The sequence below is a fragment of the Salvelinus sp. IW2-2015 genome, unplaced genomic scaffold, assembly GCF_002910315.2.
Source record: "Salvelinus sp. IW2-2015 unplaced genomic scaffold, ASM291031v2 Un_scaffold2272, whole genome shotgun sequence".
NCBI lineage: Eukaryota > Metazoa > Chordata > Actinopteri > Salmoniformes > Salmonidae > Salvelinus > Salvelinus sp. IW2-2015.
Genome location: NW_019943599.1, coordinates 71,673 through 78,970, shown reverse-complemented (window position 1 = coordinate 78,970; position 7,298 = coordinate 71,673). Strand labels below are relative to the sequence as shown.

The following is a 7,298-nucleotide window of genomic DNA, read 5'->3' as shown; positions in this document are numbered from 1 at the left end:
CTCTCATGCCCTTTTCTACAAATGACCCAAGCAATGACTTGCTTATTATACCAGCATTGCTCTGGGTGGACACGTCAAAAATAGACTCGCTTTCTAATTTGACGAGCTGTGACGCCATTGACGCTTGCAGCCTGTCTGTTTTCTCTCATTCAGTCCTGTGCATTCTAATTTGACGAGCTGTGACGCCATTGACGCTTGCAGCCTGTCTGTTTTCTCTCATTCAGTCCTGTGCATTCTAATTTGACGAGCTGTGACGCCATTGACGCTTGCAGCCTGTCTGTTTTCTCTCATTCAGTCCTGTGCATTCTAATTTGACGAGCTGTGACGCCATTGACGCTTGCAGCCTGTCTGTTTTCTCTCATTCAGTCCTGTGCATTCTAATTTGACGAGCTGTGACGCCATTGACGCTTGCAGCCTGTCTGTTTTCTCTCATTCAGTCCTGTGCATTCTAATTTGACGAGCTGTGACGCCATTGACGCTTGCAGCCTGTCTGTTTTCTCTCATTCAGTCCTGCATTCTAATTTGACGAGCTGTGACGCCATTGACGCTTGCAGCCTGTCTGTTTTCTCTCATTCAGTCCTGTGCATTCTAATTTGACGAGCTGTGACGCCATTGACGCTTGCAGCCTGTCTGTTTTCTCTCATTCAGTCCTGTGCATTCTAATTTGACGAGGTGACGCCATTGACGCTTGCAGCCCGTTCTGTTTTCTCTCATTCAGTCCTGTGCATTCTAATTTGACGAGCTGTGACGCCATTGACGCTTGCAGCCTGTCTGTTTTCTCTCATTCAGTCCTGTGCATTCTAATTTGACGAGCTGTGACGCCATTGACGCTTGCAGCCTGTCTTTTTCTCTCATTCAGTCCTGTGCATTCTAATTTGACGAGCTGTGACGCCATTGACGCTTGCAGCCTGTCTGTTTTCTCTCATTCAGTCCTGTGCATTCTAATTTGACGAGCTGTGACGCCATTGACGCTTGCAGCCTGTCTGTTTTTCTCTATCAGTCCTGTGCATTCTAATTTGACGAGCTGTGACGCCATTGACGCTTGCAGCCTGTCTGTTTTCTCTCATTCAGTCCTGTGCATTCTAATTGACGAGCTGTGACGCCATTGACGCTTGCAGCCTGTCTGTTTCTCTTCATTCAGTCCTGTGCATTCTAATTTGACGAGCTGTGACGCCATTGACGCTTGCAGCCTGTCTGTTTTCTCTCATTCAGTCCTGTGCATTCTAATTTGACGAGCTGTGACGCCATTGACGCTTGCAGCCTGTCTGTTTTCTCTCATTCAGTCCTGTGCATTCTAATTTGACGAGCTGTGACGCCATTGACGCTTGCAGCCTGTCTGTTTCTCTCATTCAGTCCTGTGCATTCTAATTTGACGAGCTGTGACGCCATTGACGCTTGCAGCCTGTCTGTTTTCTCTCATTCAGTCCTGTGCATCTAATTTGACGAGCTGTGACCCATTGACGCTTGCAGCCTGTCTGTTTCTCTCATTCAGTCCTGTGCATTCTAATTTGACGAGCTGTGACGCCATTGACGCTTGCAGCCTGTCTGTTTTCTCTCATTCAGTCCTGTGCATTCTAATTTGACGAGCTGTGACGCCATTGACGCTTGCAGCCTGTCTGTTTTCTCTCATTCAGTCCTGTGCATTCTAATTTGACGAGCTGTGACGCATTGACGCTTGCAGCCTGTCTTTTCTCTCATTCAGTCCTGCATTCTAATTTGACGAGCTGTGACGCCATTGACGCTTGCAGCCTGTCTGTTTTCTCTCATTCAGTCCTGTGCATTCTAATTTGACGAGCTGTGACGCATTGACGCTTGCAGCCTGTCTGTTTTCTCTCATTCAGTCCTGTGCATTCTAATTTGACGAGCTGTGACGCCATTGACGCTTGCAGCCTGTCTGTTTTCTCTCATTCAGTCCTGTGCATTCTAATTTTACGAGCTGTGACGCCATTGACGCTTGCAGCCTGTCTGTTTTCTCTCATTCAGTCCTGTGCATTCTAATTTACGAGCTGTGACGCCATTGACGCTTGCAGCCTGTCTGTTTTCTCTCATTCAGTCCTGTGCATTCTAATTTGACGAGCTGTGACGCCATTGACGCTTGCAGCCTGTCTGTTTTCTCTCATTCAGTCCTGTGCATTCTAATTTGACGAGCTGTGACGCCATTGACGCTTGCAGCCTGTCTGTTTTCTCTCATTCAGTCCTGTGCATTCTAATTTGACGAGCTGTGACGCCATTGACGCTTGCAGCCTGTCTGTTTTCTCTCATTCAGTCCTGTGCATTTCTAATTTGACGAGCTGTGACGCCATTGACGCTTGCAGCCTGTCTGTTTTCTCTCATTCAGTCCTGTGCATTCTAATTGACTGTGTACAAAACACAACAAAAAAAAGTTATTTTTAATTGGGTTTAAGAACGTGTGGGGTGTGGCCACTTAACTACCAATGTTTAGCACCACTGACATTTAATTAGAAACACAAATGAATGAGAATGAATGGGCTAGGCTTCTCTCTCTAGGCCTCCCAAGCTCGTTGATGGCATATTATCACACAAAAAAAAACTCTGAGTATTTCCCAAATCTGAAGGGATCAAAAGGGGGCCTCTTTCACTTCACTTTTGTTACAGATGACATGAGACAAGAGAGTGCCTTAGAAGTTCAACCCTCTGTGTAAACACACCCTCACTGTCCCACCAGAACCTGACAAAATACATCCAGTAATTCATTGATAATAATAATCAGTCCAATATAGTCAGATACAGCTCCACGCAGCAAATACGACCACAATACTTCAACAGTGTATCCTATACCAGTTACCTTCCGAAGTGCTGTGTGGGTTTACTCTATATTTTTCCATGTAGTCTGTAAATGGGTTTTCAAAAATCTCACCTGTCTCCGTCTCAAATCATCTTCATCTGTTTTTTAATGAGACATGAAAAGAGTGGACCTGTCCTGGAGCCAGACAGAAGTTCCTCTACCAGTACTCCCAGCCAGCAATCAGTGTAGTCAGGATGTCTATACAGGTCCATTATCAGTGTAGTCAGGATGTCTATACAGGTCCATTATCAGTGTAGTCAGGATGTCTATACAGGTCCATTATCAGTGTAGTCAGGATGTCTATACAGGTCCATTATCAGTGTAGTCAAGATGTCTATACAGGTCCATTATCAGTGTAGTCAGGAAGGTCTATACAGGTCCATTATCAGTGTAGTCAGGATGTCTATACAGGTCCATTATCAGTGTAGTCAGGATGTCTATACAGGTCCATTATCAGTGTAGTCAGGATGTCTATACAGGTCCATTATCAGTGTAGTCAGGATGTCTATACAGGTCCATTATCAGTGTAGTCAGGATGTCTAAACAGGTCCATTATCAGTGTAGTCAGGATGTCTATACAGGTCCATTATCAGTGTAGTCAGGATGTCTATACAGGTCCATTATCAGTGTAGTCAGGATGTCTATACAGGTCCATTATCAGTGTAGTCAGGATGTCTATACAGGTCCATTATCAGTGTAGTCAGGATGTCTATACAGGTCCATTATCTTTCCAACAACAGTTGCATCCTTTACAACTTCTCTGAAATCGAATTGATTCTCTCTTCAGTCAAGTCCACAGAACGTCCTCCAGTCTGGAACCTAATTGTAGTGTATTTTCATTGTGCCCGCTTACTAGATGATAAAAACAGATCTTAACAGTGGACTAGTGCAGAGTGATTCAGAGTTTTTTGAATTTGGTTCAATTTCAATTAGATTTGTTAAAATGAAAGTCCTAATTAATAACTTGTGATTATGGGTAACACTGACCTGGTAGTCCATGATCACGTCCCCTCTGCAGGTTGAGTGCAGCCAAGTCCCAGCCCCGTGGGACAATAAGCACCACCCGTCTCTCTGTCAGCTCCTCTGTCAGTAGGTTGTCTGGGGTCACGACAGCCGGCCGGCGTCCCCAACAGACCACAGAGGACTGGCATTATTCRATCTTTCATCGAGGTAGAAAGATAACAACAATCCACTATAAACACAATATTCTCCACCAAAAAAACTTCCAATCAAACAATTTCTAGTTTAGTCATGTAAGTTTCCAGCAGAGCTTCTTGTGTGAAAATTAACAAGTCCCATTCATTCATTGCAGTAAAATACATATCAGACAGGCTAAGTCATTCAGTCTACTAATAATCACTGAGAAATTGCGATGACTATTATAGTTAGACATCACTTTGAATGTTCAGTAATGTATTCTGGAGCAGCTCACATAATGATGTACTTGACTCCTGCATTTTTCCTAAATACCAAATAAATACCAAATAACAGTGCCAATTCTCTTAACAATATCCTATGAACAATACTAACAAAACAGTACTTCGAAGGAGACCCTGTGTCAACTGTAGTAAGGTACATCTATTTATAGATTTCAGAGGCTACATTCATCAAATCTAATGTATTGTTCATAGGATATTTTACATCAGCAGATGTCACAATGTGCTTATACAGAAACCCAGCCTAAAAACACAGAAGTGCAAGCAATGCAGATGTAGAAGCACACAGGCTAGGAAAAACTCCCTAGAAAGGCAGGAACCTAGGAAGAAAACTAGAGAGGACCCAGGCTCTGAGGAGAGAGAGAGAGAGAGAGAGAGAGAGAGAGAGAGAGAGAGAGAGAGCCTGTGGTGTTGATGGTATCCTTAATGAAATGATCAAATATACAGACAACAAATTCCAATTGGCTATATTAAACTCTTTAACATCGTCCTTAGTCTGGCATCTTCCCCAATATTTGGAACCAAGGACTGATCACCCCAATCCACAAAAGTGGAGACAAATTGACCCCAATAATCTACCGTGGAATATGCGTCAACAGTAACCTTGGAAAATACTCTGCATTATCATTAACAGCAGACTCGTACATTCCTCAATGAAAACAATGTACTGAGCAAATGTCAAATTGGCTTTTTACCAAATTACCGTACAACAGACATGTATTCACCCTACACACCCTAATTGACAACCAAACAAACAAAAACAAGGCAAAGTCTTCTCATGCTTTGTTGATTTCAAAAAAGCTTCGACTCAATTTGGCATGAGGGTCTCTATACAAATTGATGGAAAGTGGTGTTGGGGTAAAACATACGACATTATAAAATCCATGTACACAAAACAACAAGTGTGCGGTTAAAATTGGCAAAAGACACACACATTTCTTCTCACAGGGTCGTGGGGTGAGACAGGGATGCAGCTTAAGCCCCACCCTCTTCAACATATATATCAATGAATTGGCGCGAGCATTAGAACAGTCTGCAGCACCCGGTCTCACCTCTAGAATCCGAAGTCAAATGTCTACTGTTGCTGATGATCTGGTGCTTCTGTCACCAACCAAGGAGGGCTACAACAGCACCTAGATCTTCTGCACAGATTCTGTCAGACCTGGGCCCTGACAGTAAATCTCAGTAAGACCAAAATAATGGTGTTCCAAAAAAGGTCCAGTCGCCAGGACCACAAATTCCATCTAGACACCGTTGCCCTAGAGCACACAAAAAACTATACATACCTCGGCCTAAACATCAGCACCACAGGTAGCTTCCACAGAGCTGTGAACGATCTGAGAGACAAGGCAAGAAGGGCATTCTATGCCATCAAAAGGAACATAAATTTCAACATACCAATTAGGATCTGGCTAAAAATACTTGAATCAGTCATAGAGCCCATTGCCCTTTATGGTTGTGAGGTCTGGGGTCCGCTCACCAACACAAGATTTCACAAAATGGGACAAACACCAAATTGAGACTCTGCATGCAGAATTCTGCAAAAATATCCTCCGTGTACAACGTAGAACACCAAATAATGCATGCAGAGCAGAATTAGGCCGATACCCACTAATTATCAAAATCCAGAAAGAGCCGTTAAATTCTACAACCACCTAAAAGGAAGCGATTCCCAAACCTTCCATAACAAAGCATTACCTACAGAGAGATGAACCTGGAGAAGAGTCCCCTAAGCAAGCTGGTCCTAGGGCTCTGTTCAAACACAAACACACCCCACAGAGCCCAGGACAACAGCACAATTAGACCCAACCAATCATGAGAAAACAAAAAGATAATTACTTGACACATTGGAAAGAATTAACAAAAAAACAGAGCAAACTAGAATGCTATTTGGCCCTAAACAGAGAGTACACAGTGGCAGAATACCTGACCACTGTGACTGACCCAAACTTAAGGAAAGCTTTGACTATGTACAGACTCAGTGAGCATAGCCTTGCTATTGAGAAAGGCCGCCGTAGGCAGACATGGCTCTCAAGAGAAGACAGGCTATGTGCTACATGCCCACAAAATGAGGTGGAAACTGAGCTGCACTTCTAACCTCCTGCCCAATGTATGACCATATTAGAGAGACATTTTCCCACAGATTACACAGATCACAAAGAATTTGAAAACAAATCCAATTTTGATAAACTCCATATCTACTGGGAGAAATTCCACAGTGTGCCATCACAGCAGCAAGATTTGTGACCTGTTGCCACAAGAAAAGGGCAACCAGTGAAGAACAAACACCATTGTAAATAAACCCATATTTATGCTTATTTATTTTAACTTGTGTGCTTTAACCATTTGTCATTGTTACAACACTGTATATATATAATATAACATTTGTAATGTCTTTATTGTTTTGAAACTTCTGTATGTGTAATGTTTACTGTTAATTTGTATTGTTTATTTCACTTTTGTTAATATCTACCTCACTTGCTTTGGCAATGTTAACACATGTTTCCCATGCCAATAAAGCCCTTGAATTGAATTGAATTGAATTGAGAGAGAGAGAGTTGAAAACAGCAGGTCCGGGGCGAGAGAGGGAGAATTAGAGGGAGCATACTTACATTCACACAGGACACCAGATTAGATAGGAGAATTACACCATACAGGACAGACTGACCCTGTCCCACAGCACACATAGACTATTGTAGCATAGATACTGGAGGCTGAGACAAGGGGGATCGTTGGACACTGTGGCCTGTCCCCACAGCACATAAACTATTGTAGCATAGATACTGGAGGCTGAGACAAGGGGGATCGTTGGACACTGTGGCCCTGTCCCCCAGCACTAAACTATTGTAGCATAGATACTGGAGGCTGAGACAAGGGGGATCGTTGGACACTGTGGCCCTGTCCCCACAGCACATAAACTATTGTAGCATAGATACTGGAGGCTGGACAAGGGGGATCGTTGACACTGTGGCCCTGTCCCCAGCACATAACTATTGTAGCATAGATACTGGAGGCTGAGACAAGGGGGATCGTTGGACACTGTGGCCCTGTCCCTA

General features: G+C 43.5%; 1 pseudogene; it reads right to left on the bottom strand.

Annotated features, from left to right (window-relative positions):
* LOC112073469 (uncharacterized) overlaps nt 1-7,298 on the bottom strand; it is a 55,786-nt pseudogene that overhangs the window by 39,152 nt on the left and 9,336 nt on the right.